Here is a 12,652-nt window from a genome sequence, read left to right on the forward strand (position 1 = left end):
ACAGAAACAGACTCACAGGCATGGAAAACAGACTTATGGTTGCCAAAGGGGAAGGGGGTGAGGGAGATAAACTGGGAGTATCGTATTAACGGATACACACTACCATATACAAAATAGATGAACAATAGGATTTTCTGTATAGCACAGGGAACTATATTCAATATCTTGTAATAAACTATAATGGAAAAGAATGTTTTAAAAAAGAATATAGATATATGTATACATATGTATAACCAAATTATTTTGCTATACACCTGAAACTACTACAATACTGTAAATCAGCTATACTTCAATTTAGAAACATTGTCACAGAGTGCCAGGCATGACCCAAAGGAACACCTTGGAGAAGGGGGTTCTGAGCTGCGCTAGTTCTAAACTACTTGCAAACTGCCTTTGGAAAGATCTTATAACATTTTATTTAAAAATTATAATTATTCAAAAAATAAAACCATATTTCAATTTAAAAAATGAACAAAATACATGTAAGGAAGAGAAGTAAAGGGCAGAAAGAAAAAAAGTCAGAGAGGAGGAGAGTCAAGAGAGAGTCACATCTCAGAAGCCATGGGATTAGAAAATGTCTATGTCAAATGCTTGAAATAAGATGGGAACTTTAAAAAGTCGGTTGGACTCGGCACTTTGGAGGTCAATAGAAATTACCACAGCAATCTTACTCGATGATCAAGGTGCTGACTATAATAAGTTTAAGAGTGATTAAAAGGGGCCTCCCTGGTGGCGCAGTGGTTGAGAGTCCGCCTGCCGATGCAGGAGACACGGGTTCGTGCCCCAGTCTGGGAAGATCCCACATGCCACGGAGCGGCTGGGCCCGTGAGCCATGGCCGCTGAGCCTGCGCGTCCGGAGCCTGTGCTCCGCAACGGGAGAGGCCACAGCAGTGAGAGGCCTGCGTACCGCAAAAAAAAAAAAAAAAAAAAAAAAAAAGAGTGATTAAAAGGAGAAGAGATGAAGACAAGTAAAGGCTATTCCTCCAAGAAGTTTATCAGAAAAATTAGAAGACAGAGAAGAGTGGTAGCTGGAGAAGAATGTGTGTATGCTGGAAATGATGGATTTAGTTACTTTTCAGTGGAAGAGACTTGAACATGTTTATAGCTAAAAAAGAAGATAATAGCAAGGGAAAGGGTGAAAATTGGACAACAGAGGGAGTAATCCAAGCAGCAGAGTCCGGGGGAGGCTAGAGGAAATAAGATAAAGAGCCTGTATTAAGGAATCAACTTTGAACAAGCCAAAGGGGACTAGGGAACTCGAAGGAAAGTCGAGACCAGTAGAGTAAGCAAAAAGAAAATTGAGGCTATTCACAATAATAACCATGGTTTTCCTAGGGACAGAGAGTGGGTGGCAGGAGAGTAAATGAAGAAAAACATAGTAGTTTGGAATTTCAATGACGAACAGAAGAGGGAGCTGATCAGAGATGTGCACAAGTATTTCTAAATAATCCTAGAGACTCCTTTGGTTGGAGACCATGGATTAGCAGTGGTTCCAGTTTAGAGGATGAGAGGTTTCCTCCAGGAGCTCCCACCAGGCCTGGATGTGGTTAACAGAGAAGGCAGGTGATGGGATCATCTAAGGTTGGAGATTAGCAAAGCAGATGCTACGAACACATATATGCTGAGGATATTAGAGGGTTGGTAAGAAAATGGCTAAACCTGCTGTGGTGGACAATACAGGGATGTTCACTCAACACCAATTCCCAGCCTTCTTCTCCCTTGTCTTCCTCTCCTAGTGAGACTGGAAAGCTAAATACTTTACTTCCCAGTTTTTATTTCAGCTGAAGTTGACCTCATGATCCAGTTCTGACCTCATAGTCCAGTTTTTATCCAATGATAAAAACCAAAGGCAGCTCTTGCTTTCTTGATAAAAAAGACCAGATGTGGACAGTGTGGTCATTTTTCACTTCCTTCCACTTCCTGCCCTGAATGTGGAGCAGTCCTAGAGGTACAGCAGCTATCTGTTAAGTGTGAGGCAACACACACGAGAATCAAAGCCAACAAGCTAAGGGTGGTGGGGAGGAAAGAAGGAAAGTGCCTGGACCCATGATGATGTTACAGAGCATGTTATAGGTTGAACTGTGTCCCTCAAAATTCATATATTGAAGTCCTAATTCCCAGTACCTCACAAAGTGACTTTATTTAAAGATAGGGATTTTACAGAGGTAAGTCGAAACGAGGTCAGTAGGGTGAGCCTTAATCCAAAATGCCTGGTGTTCTCATAAAAAGAGAAACAGCACATGAAGATGAAAGGTGAAATCAGGAGCTGCTTCTACGAAGTCAAAGAATGCCAAAGATTGCCTGCAAACCACCAGAAAATAGGAGAGAGACATGGAACAGATTCTTCCTCACAAACCTCAGGAAAAACCCACCCTGCTGTCACCTTGATCTTGGATTTCTGGCCTCCAAAACTGTTAGTCAATGAATTTCTATTAAGTCACTCAGTTTGCAGTACTTTGCTATGGCAGCCCTAGAAAATGAATACAGAGTGCCTAAAATCCCTGTGGTAACCTTCTACCTCTAAATTCTCTATTGCATGAGAAAAGTAAGCACCTACTTATTTAAACTAAACCACTGGTTGAATTTTCTCTTTCCTATAGTGGAATGCAATCTTAACTAAGAAATGTAGAAGGGGAAGAAAATTGTCATAAAGGGAGGTGAAAACTGGGATGAAATGGTTGAGTCAAGGATTTCAATGAGGTCAAAGACGGAGTGTGTATTTGGAGGTTAGAGTAAAATAGACTTCAGAATTTCAGAAGTGGAACAGTTGCACAGAGCCAGATCATAGGTGTGCCCATGGGTATAGGTTTCTGCAGTCTAGATGATAGTTATGGAAGGTAAGGACATCAGGGAACAGTGAAGTCACAGTGGTGGATTACTGATGCCATGGATGCCGAAGTCATTCATCAGGGGATTTGAGGAGATAACATGGAAAGACAGAGACCACAAAGAAAGACTAGGTGTTGAGTAGACGTGAACGACACCAAGGAAGGTGATAAAATCTGAAGATAGGAGCTTCAGGAGAGGGAAAGATTTTGCTCAAAGGATGAAAAGCAATGGTTTAGGAGTTATGATAGTCTGATAACTGGTAGAATTCTAACACCATCTCCAGGCTCCACAGTAGATGAAATATGGGAAATAGAATCCATCCAGCACAAGAAAGCTACAAATGAAATATAAGTTTGAACTTGAATGATAAATATACCCTAAAATGTTATCACCTGAATTAGTCAAATAATTAATGCCAAATAAAATTTAAGAGCTTAAATTATCTGAGAAAGTGAGTTTCAAATTTGGAAGTGGCTTTATAGGTGTTTAGTTCAATCTCATACCAGTGCAAGGGTCCTCATCCTTGAATTTCACTTCAAGTTGAAGGTATATCCATGGCCTCAGAGTTTTCCTTGATCATGTGCCTGTAGGTGAGGAAATAGAGAGAATGAATATTTAATGACACATTGTTCCAAATATGTTGATTCGCAGATTATTTTTAAATACACCCCGTTTAAACTCTTTTTTTCCTTCAGATTCCAGTACAAAGAGGCCTTTTTCCAAAGAAAGAGCGCTTGTAACTATACACATACACTGACAAATTGCATACAGAAAGCCTCAGATAATATGTTAGAATATCAGAGTGCCAGCATTCCACAATTTGCAAAAGACAGTAATAAATACGTTAATTACACTCAATTTTTCAAAATCATTTCACTCCATTTTTTGAACTACTACCATTGTCCCTCAGGAGAAAAAAAAAGAAAAAAATTACACCTCCAAAGTGATGTGCTTTTTCCCTGGTCTTCCAGAAATCTACCAGACCCAGAGCTGTAAAAAGAATAACATTCTCTTTGTATGGGGGAAAGCTATAGACTTATAACTCAATCAGTCTGAGCAAAGTACATTACTATTTTTTCTCCCCTCTCCCTCTTCTATTAAAAACTTCAAAGCAAAATGATCTGAAAAGTGCTTACTGATGGGAGGAGAGGCCTTTCTGGATTTAGCAATTTGTCAGGCTGACATTTACTACCTGCTGCATACCAGCTCGCGAAATTTTGTGGAGAGCTAGACTGTGTGTGACAGACCCCTCTGGCTAGTAGTTGGAGAGCTTGTAAACACAGGTATGCATTTGGATTGGGTTTGTGAAGAATGAAAAATAAGTACTGATTAAGTGATGCAAATTATATGGTGGAGAAGCATAGCATACCTGAGGCTGTAAATGTCTCAATGTTTAATAAATGAGAAAGGCTCGCTGTAAAGGACTCCCAGGAATAACTCAGTTTGTGAAGCCCCCCTGACTCCCCTCGAAGTATAGAGAGTTACTGTGAGAAGGCAAATAGCTCTGTACACAGACAGTAATCAGTCTCTACAAAAAGTCCATTTTCTTTTTCTGGGGTTGAAAAAATTAAATTATCCTAGAGGTGATATTGTTTCAGAAGTACGTGGCTCTTAAATGAAATAAAGCTGCTGAGATATACAAAGCCACACAACTCTCTTTACTTTTCCATACTTGCAGTTGGCTTACCAGGTCCCAATTTTCATTGCAAATAGAACCGCTTGATGATACTATTTCAACTTAATTCTTGGGGTTTACTACTCAGGCTCTTTGGGTTCATTTCTCTTCAATTCAGGGTTTACTCCCTCCCTTACTCCCAGCTGGCGTCTGGATTTAGGGAAATTGATATAGCATCCCTGCACTAGCTGGTGGGTAGGTGGGATGCATTGAGTCTGTGTGCTGTCCTCTGTTCTATTTAAAAAAAAAAATGATTCTGACACTTGTTACAATGGTAAGGAAGATTTTATTCGACTGTTGAAGTAGGGGTTTGCAATAGGGAAGAGAAATTGGAGTCTACTGCCAATACAGCCAGGACAAGTGGAGACTTATACCCAAAGGGCAGAATGAAGGGGTCAGTGGATAGAAGATTACTCCGACAAGATATCGAGGGGAGGGGAATTCTTGCTAAACTGACCTAACAAGATTCTTGCTAAAGGTTGGCCAAGGACTTATCCATAAAGGCAGGGGATGAGGAACTTGATCAGATGTCATAGGTGGGAGATGACTTAGCAGGACTCTTTGCTAAGACTCGGCCGGGCAAGCCAAAGACAGGACAGGACAAAGGTCAAGGCCAACTCTGCGGGCTTGGAGAAGCCTGAGTAAATTGTGAGTTGTGTTGAAACCGAGGTTTGTTATTCTTGGCACAGTTTTCTGCTTGAAGGTCGTACAAGAAGAGGTTAGAGACAGGAAAGCAGGTTAGTAAAACTACCTGCATAAAGATCACTGTGAAGCTATGAAACTGAATGAAATTGTCCTCAAACAGAGGGTAAAAGAAAAACTTTGTGGAACACTTTTATTTAAGGAGTAAATGGCAAAAGACAAGTTAGAAAGAGCAGCAGTGAGATAAAGATCACAGGAGCTATAGAAACCAGTGGAGAAGATCGTTCGGAGAGAGAAGACCAAATTGTAACTGTCCTTATAGTTCATTTCCTATCTTCTTAGGGACAGAGAAGATGAAATCAGGTCATTCGCTGAAATTGAGAGATAGTGTTGCTATGGACATCTAGGGGGGAAAAGTTTAAAAAAGGATAATAGAGGAATGAAAAAATTGCTAGACTGTAGGGAGGAGAAATTAGAGCATGAAGCTACAGGACATCAAAGGAGAATGCTTCTTGTTGACTCCCCTAAAGATCACCAGGAAAAGGTCTTTATCAAGCAAAGCTGAGTTTATTAGACTTCAGTAAGAGAGAAGAGCACCTTGATAGAGCATTAGTAGCATCTTGGAAGAGGGATGTCAAGTCAGAGGAGGATGCTTGTAGGATTTAGAACCTGACTGAATGATGTTTAGGCAGGTCTTGCCAACCACGAAGCTGGTTGGGCTTATGCAGAGTTATGACATCATAATTTTAGAGTAATGTGCACAGGGAGGCAAGGGTCTTGAAGGGAATCTTTTTTTTTTTTTTTTTTTGCAGTACGCGGGCCTCTCACTGTTGTGGCCTCTCCCGTTGCGGAGCACAGGCTCTGGACGCACAGGCTCAGCGGCCATGGCTCACGGGCCCAGCCACTCCGCGGCATGTGGGATCTTCCCGGACGGGGACACGAACCCGTGTCCCCTGCATCGGCAGGCAGACTCTCAACCACTGCGCCACCAGGGAAGCCCTTGAAAGGAATCTTGATGATCAACTTGTCAGTCACGTTTCTCAGGAGAAATAGTTTCCTGGAGCAAGAAGTTAAGTTATTTTGTGCTTGCTTTCAGTATTATTTAACATAGGGACAGGAAAGTCTACCCAGTTATTATTTAGCACAGAGACAGGACATCGTTTTAGTTTCAGCTCTCATTTCATAATTTTCTCTGGAGATAGCAAGCAAGGAGACAGAATAAAAGGGGAAATGTGGGATTATCCAGACCTGAGAACTGACAAGTTGTGTAAGCTCCTGGTGAGGGCGGTGGCACAGTCAAGCCTGTTAAAGAGAACATAGTCGAAATGGTGGATCATAGAGTAAGAAGGCAGGTCAAGACAGAAGAGGGTCCAAAGACTAGAAGAGGGAAAGGAGCAGAGGTTGAAATACACAGTAGATGCAATGAGAGTGAGGATTTGAAAAGGTTAAATGATAAGAGGGTGAACTGAGAAAGAATAACAACATAGTTTAAATATGAGGGATGAAAAAATGATATCACACTTTTACTAATTACAAGTAATAGGTTTCCCTAATTATACTAATATTTATATAGTAAACTGGAATAAATGGTTCTCTTGTCCTTTTCCCCAGTGTTCTGACTGATACATACATTCTCATACCTTAAAACCAGTTCAAATCTCTGTGAAGCTTTTCTCCTCTCCCAAGTGTCTCCTCTGGACCATCACACCACGTTCTGCCTAGGTCTCCGCAATGATTCCTCTCACAGTATGTTATTTACACAAGTCAGGGAAGGGAAAACTATATTGCTTTTTAAAACCAAAACTGCCTGCAGCCACTTCTGCCTCTAGGTCAGTGGCAGATTTTAGCTATAGAGAGTCTTCTATTGAATAATATGTTCACAGGGCTTCCCTGGTGGCGCAGTGGTTGAGAGTCTGCCTGCCGATGCAGGGGACACGGGTTCGTGCCCCGGGCCGGGAAGATCCCACATGCCGCGGAGCAGCTGGGCCCGTGAGCCATGGCCGCTGAGCCTGCGCGTCCGGAGCCTGTGCTCCGCAACGGGAGAGGCTACAACAGTGAGAGGCCCGCGTACTGCAAAAAAATAAATAAATAAATAAATATGTTCACAGTCCATTGTGGCTGTGACCTCCAGAGTATGATTTGGAATGGTCCAGTGAAATTAAGAGAGAATGAAACTGCTTTGCATTTAAAATTAGCAGGAATTTGGGGAGGTTGGAGGCAAACAAGGGAAAAATGTAAGGGGACTAGAGAGAGAGCTAAGGAACAAGCCACCTCCATAAATAGGTGGCTGGTGGAGTGAAGTTGTCGGGTCCTGGTAGTGAATGTGACCTAAGAGATTCTAAAAAGGGAGTAGGGTAGCATTCACATTCAGTTATCTTCTGTTTGGTTCTCTGTCACTCCATCACCCCAAACCTTTAATAAAGTTGCATGCAACTTTATTGCATTGCATTTATCTTGCATTGCATGCAAGAATGCCTTATGTTTTGCAGGAAATTAAGGGAAAATGGCTAACTCCACATCTGGGTCTATTCATGGCATAGAAAATAGAAAAGCCATGGAAGGCAAGACACAAGGAAAATCAAGTCATTGGAGTCTTCAGGAAATTAGAGTGAGGTGACCGTGGGAATATAAGCCCATGGAATCTAAAACAATAGCAAACAACAACAGAACTTTGCCAGAGGTGATGGGCTTCCTCTGGGATGTGCAGTAAGCGTTTGAATATTTTTTCCTAAATATCCAAGGAAAGGGGACCCCAGTTGTCATCTGGGATGCACGTATGATTATACATACATTCTGCTTTTGACACAGAGTAAGCGGTCAATATGGATTTGTTAAGTACATGGATAAAAATTCATGGATAAAAAACCAATTCTATTTTATTAGGGCAAGAAGATCAGATACTGTCTTGCTGGTGTGAGAAGGCATCAAAAAGTAGGAGACCATATATTAAATTCCATCTTCAAAGACCGATAAAAGGAAAGTGGCTGTACTACCCTTGAAAAAATATGAATAATATTTACATGTCATGTCCTACCCTTGAAAAATATGAATAATAAAGCTGGGAGAGTAACATGCAGTTACTAAGAGAAGGTAAAACATAAGGGGAAATGAAATCCTTACAAAAGATTATAGGAGTGAGCAAAGATTATCAGAAAGAAATAATGGCCAGGTTGACAAGCTTAACCTCAAAAGTACAGTGTGTTATTTATTCTTATGTCATCTCAGTAAGGCAGACAATAGCAACACGTATACAAGAGCAAACCAGAGGCACACACACAAAATTGTGCTGGTCTGTAACATTCCGCCAGTCAGTGATATTGTCCAAGCCCAGTTTCCTACTCTAACGCTGACAGTGAGAAAAACCAAGAGTGCAAAAGAAAGACCACTTTTAAAAACTGGAAGATCCTCCGCCAACCTTCCTGTAGTGTTAAGCCCTGTTTGTCTTTCATTTCACTACCCGTCTCTCTGCGGAAAGACCCACACCTGGCACACACCTGCTGTTGTTTTTAACATTAACCTTTTGGACAATTTTAGATAACACTGGAGGCATTCTAGGAGATTAAGAATCACTATAATAGCAGTAAGTTGTGATTTAAAAATAACGTAATAGTGACTTGCATTTCAGACACCTAATCATTTTTTCCATAGCATCGTGATAGAGTCTAAAGTGGTAAATTGTGCTTCAAAAAAGTAGATTTACAGCCACATTTATAATATTAAAGCACTTTTCAGACTAAAGCAGATAAATGAAGATTAAGGCAAGAGGTTTTTTTTTCTTTATTTATAGAATCAAGGCAAGGAGAATAAATTCAAGATGATAGAAATTGTTGTGGATGGAGTTGAGGTGTGAGGATTATTTCAAGCCATAAAATCACTCCACATAAATATGTAACTCCAGTGCCAGCTTTCTTTACATAGTAGAGAGAAACAGACTAGATTTAAAAGTCAAAAGCTGTTAATTGTCTTGTTGTACTGTTAGGAGTCGACCTAGCATACAACACACAGTATATAAAAGCTTGCCGTACAGACTACTTTATGGAATAACATGGTACTGAAATAATTATTAGAATATTTAATGGCAAAGTACAAAATCTTTATTCTCCTCTCCTGGAAAAATCCACAGTGCTCTCACTTCTCATTTTTGAAAAAGGAGTTCTAATACTTGATACCAGATGACTTTTGCCAAGTGCTTTTAGAATCTGGATAAGGTTGTTCTGAGACACAAAGCACTGAACTTCTTTTTTCCCCTTTCTTTTCTTATTGTAAAAAATAAGGACTCCATTCAGCCCATCATGTCATTTTACAAAGCCAACCAAATCACTTATTTTATTCCCCTTCATATTTTCCAGAAGATTTCTAGGAAATTTTTCAGAAACCACTTTTCCTTCATTTTAAGAAAGAACCTTCCCTTACTATCCCTCACGGTTACCTTTCATGTCTGAGACTGACTTTATAATTTTACTATCCTTATGCCCAGCATTATAGATATCCTAAAACAAAGCTAAGTCATTGACCAGAAGACTGCTGAAATCAGGACAAACAAGGCTATTTATTCACAGTTTATAATGGCAAGGAAGTCAGCCACCATCACTTGCATTTAGCAGAGACTCAAAGATGAACAAGGAAGTGAGAAAGCTTGATAGTGGAGATCAGGGGGGAAGCTTCAAGTATGATCTGATTGGAGGCCGATGGCGCTGAGAAGCTGAAGAAGGGAAAACTAAAAGCAGGGCGTCACTGAGCCCCATAGAGCATTTCAGCCATTGCGAACTTCAGTTATCAAGGGATAATATTATAAAAGTCTTATCTGTTATTTTACACCACAGGGGAAATTCTATGGACGTTGCCGTAATTGCTGCTCACATTTTCAGTCATCACAACAAATAAAATACATGTCCACCATTAAAATGAAATAAAACAAAAGCAGGGCATCAAATGTAATTGGTTTGGGGAGCATAGTTGGCTTTTTCTGGTTGGTCTTGAGCTGGAAGCAAAGGCAAAAAATATGGAAGCTGACAGCGACTGACCATGTCCTGCCCACTGTGGTACACTTGCTGCAGAGGCAGTAGTGTGACTTCCTGCAATGGTTGCTGCAGAGAGGTTGTGGGTCAGAGTTCTATTGTCATATATGATATGGTCTGGCCACTGTTGTATATGCAGTCTCTCATCTCCCCTTTTGGTCCGTATCTTACTTGTCAGAAGGTAACCAATTTATGGAAGGCTAAAGAGCCAACTTCCATTTCTCAGAGATTGTTTAGCCACCTTCACAATCAACTGCAGAGCCAGATTGTCTTGACCTTTTTATTATACAATCATGGTGATCATATGATGAGAAAGTGGCTATTTGAGGCAGAATGCAATGGACCGACAGAACGAGCATTGTGATAGCAACAAGAATAATTAACAGTTCCTGTAAAATGCTTGAACCGGGAATTCCAATCATTGAACCAGGAATTCCAATCACTCAACCCAGGCCAAGAACCAATTTCATAAACCATGAGAATCAACCTTAGAGAAACCAGTATCTTTTTCATTATGGTGACGTTCAACCATGTTCTGTCACTGATACGAGTAGAGCAAGAATTAGCAATGGCAAAGACGCCACCATGACTAGTGAAGAAGAAATCTAGAGCAATGCAACTGTTCATCACTATTCATGTCAATATGTTGAGACTAATCTGTATTCCATCTAAAACAGAGGTGGTAGCATTAATACCTCTGCCAAAGCTAGTGATAAGTTTCTTACAGTCTTTTCCAGTTGTATGATTCCCACAGCTGGGAATCATACTGCTCTGATGGTTTGCATAAACAATGAGTCAGTAATTCTCCCAGGTAGAATACCTGAATAATCAAGGGTGGCATCGTTTTAGAGTTTGTGTCTGAATCAGAATTTCCAGCCTTGAGGATTTATAGAATTAAGGTCTCTTTGTACAGACAAATCTCAGAGTACTACTCCTAAGGTTTATGAGGTGTTGGTCTGAGGCAAACAGGACCAGGCATTCTGGACACAAAGGAAGTGGGATCTGGTAGAGGTATACGGAAAGCCAGGGAAAGAGGAGTAGTTCACGGCAGAACCAAGACTTTACATTAGTTGTTTCACATATTTGTATCTGTTAGTCTCTTACAGGTAGCAAGTATTTGGTCCACCACCCTTCATAGGTTATTAAGTTCAAATTTAGAATAACCTTGGTTATCATCAGTAGGTTGTGACTTTGTTGTGTCCCTCTCTTCTAGAAAAAAAGAAAAAATTATTACAGGTTGATTTGTTTAAGGTCATTTGTCCACCCTTTGCCTCTCCTTCTTATGACAAGTGACAGTATTAGAGAACACAAAAAGGAAGTCCAAAGAGAGCAGAAAAGGATGAAAAGGAATGGCTTGATTCTACCAAGGATGCCAAACAAGTGGAAACCAATAACAAAACCTGAGTATTAAACTGTGAATAAACAGCCAAGGAATGCAACACAAAGAGAGCATAGTTCAGACCAGGTGCTGACTTTCCACGTCAGCATGAATCTGACAAGTCACGAGCAGCAAGCACAAGGGACCTCTGTGGGTACCGCACCAGGTTGAAGGCTGGGGTTCATAGCATTGAGCAGTGCACACTGCATCTCGGTGGGATCTCAAAGAAAACACGAGTAAACAAAGACCACCCAAATGAGAACCAACATAGGCTATTTGTTCGAAGTTTGCTATAGCAAGGGAGTCAACACCATCACTTGTGTTTGGGACAGACTGAAAGATGGGCAAGGGAATATGAAAGTTTTATAGTGGGAAAAAAAAGGGATGGCTTCAGGTATGATATGTTTGGAAGTTGCTGGATGGGGAAACCGGAAGGAGGCTACCTAGAAGCGAGGCATCTTATATGATTGGTTTGGGGAGTGTGTTGGCTTTCTTTGGTTGGTCTTGTGTTGGAAACAAGAGAGAAAAATAGGGAAGTTGACAGTAAGTGACCAAGTCTTGACCATTCTGGACTGGTTCCTACAGAGGTTGTGGGTCAGAGTTCTGTTGTCATATGTGTTCTGGCCATTGGTCATTGGTACATTCGTTCTCTTGGAGCCAAAGTATCTATTTTCCTTTCATAAAAAAATTTACTGTTACACAGTGTCTTTGTCTGTTCAAGCTGTTATAACAGAATACCATAGACTGGTGGCTTATAAACAGTAGAAATTTCTTTCTCAGAGTTCTGGAGGCTGGGAAGTTCAATTAAAGTATCAGCAGACTTGATATCTGGTGAGGGCTTGTGTCCTGGTTCATAGATGGCCATCTTCTCACTGTGTCCTCACAGGGGAGAAGAAGGGTCCCTTTTACAAAAGCACAAATCCCAAGCATGAGGGCTCCACCCTCATGGCCTAATCACTTCCAAAAGGCTCCACCTCCAAATACGATAACTTTAGGCATTAGGATTGAACATATGATATGGGGGGAACACAAACTTGCAGTCTATAGCACACAGATGTAATATTTAAGCAGAGAGGACATTTTGTTAAGAGCATTAGTTAAAGTGAGAAT

This window comes from Stenella coeruleoalba, assembly GCF_951394435.1.
Source record: "Stenella coeruleoalba genome assembly, chromosome: 4".
Classification (NCBI taxonomy): Eukaryota; Metazoa; Chordata; class Mammalia; order Artiodactyla; family Delphinidae; genus Stenella; species Stenella coeruleoalba.